This window comes from Panthera uncia, chromosome D2 (assembly GCF_023721935.1).
Source record: "Panthera uncia isolate 11264 chromosome D2, Puncia_PCG_1.0, whole genome shotgun sequence".
In the NCBI taxonomy this organism is placed as follows: Eukaryota; Metazoa; Chordata; class Mammalia; order Carnivora; family Felidae; genus Panthera; species Panthera uncia.
Window position 1 is genome coordinate 16,841,419 of NC_064818.1, and position 1,702 is coordinate 16,843,120.

Sequence of the window (1,702 nt, forward strand, 5' to 3'; positions counted from 1 at the left end):
TTTTTTTTTTTTTTTTTTTTTTTTTTTTTTTTTTTGAGAGAGAGAGAGAGAGCACGCGCGCAGGGGAGGGGCAGAAAGAGAGGGAGACACAGAATGCGAAGCAGGCTCCAGGCTCTGAGCTGTCAGCACAGAGCCCAAAGCAGGGCTGGAACTCATGAACCGGCGAGATCATGCCCTGAGCTGAAGTCGGTTGCTCAACCTACTGAGCCACCCAGGCACCCCATAGCAATAACTTTTCTCATAGATCTTGTCACACTGATGACATTCCAAAAATATCTTCTTAGGATTTCTGGGCCAGAATATGATAAGGCTACCTCACATTTAAAACAGAACTTTGCAAGTTATTTCCAGGACTGTGTTCAGAATTATCCAAGTACTACTTTAGAGGCAAAGACCGTAAGTAGCAGCTGAAACGCACATTTTTTGTTCGAAGAGTTCTAAATTCTCATCTGAGACCTGTTATTGTCTTGTACAAAACAGCAAGATGGTAAGGCGGATGAGGGCTCTGTATAATTGTAATTGTTGTGGTCTGGAACACACTTCAAAATGACAAACCTGGCCCCGCTATTGTTGCTTTTCTGCCTACGAAAACTTTCCGTGCCTCTTCAGTTTGCAAATAGCGAGCTGCTGAGAGTTCTTGTGATTTCTGAGATTCCAAAGTAAAGCCTGTCATTTATTTCATCCGTGGTTTGGGAGGAAGCAAAGACCACGCAGCCGCTCGGGGAAAACCTGTTCACGTGCAAGGGCAAGACCAAGTACAGGTGTGCTGGCCGCCGGCTCCTACACCTGTCCTGCAGTTCATTTAGGGAAAGGCACTGTGAACACTTCATTTCACGTCTCCGTCTCTTTAAGAGGAGCGGGAACTAATTTTCTTCGACCGCCCGGACTCTAGTCCAGTCTCCGCAGGTCATCCCCTTCGGCCTCCTAGCCGCCCGCCCGGCGCCCACCCCTTCTCTGTCGCTCGTGGCGCCCGGACCCTGCCCCCGTGTCTTGGCTGGACTCCAAGAAGGCGAGGAAGATGGCTCATCAAGGAAAGGGGCAGGACAGGGATGAGGCGGCCGGTGGCTCGGTCCTGAAATCGGGCTTTCTTGGCACACGGGAGGGAGAAAACTTTCCTTTGTCAAACAAGTGACCACGTGGCGCTATGGCGGTCACCACCAGCAACCCCGTCAGACCGCGGGCCGCGGACTTGGGGGCGCGCCCGCCATCTACTGAGCAGCCAAAGGGGAGCCCTGAAAAGTGGGGGAGCGGCAGGAAAGCACGAGAGCAATAAAGGCCCGATAGAGTGGCGTGGAGGGCGGGGTTCCGGGAGTGGGGGGCGCGGAGGGTGGGGTTCGCGAGAGGGGGCGGGTCCGGGAGGGGGCGGTGGGCAGGATCCCCGGGAGTGGGCGGGTTCGGAGGCGGGGTTCCCGTGGTGGGGCGGGCTCGGTGGGCGGGGTTCTCAGGGGTCGGGGTGGAGAGGGCGGGGTACCGCGGGGAGCTAGCGTGAGGTCGCGGGGCTCCCCCGGGCCGGGAGGGGGCGGAGCGCGGAGTACTCGGGGTTAGGGGTGCGCGGGGTTCCCAGAATTGGGCGGGCGCGGAGGGCGGAGTGCCCGAGGGCGGGGAGGTTGCGGAGGGCGGGGTTCCGGGGGGTGGGCGGGCTCGAGAGGCAGGGTCTTCGGGGGTGTCGGGAGAGCGGGGGTACACGGGGGTGCGAGGCGAG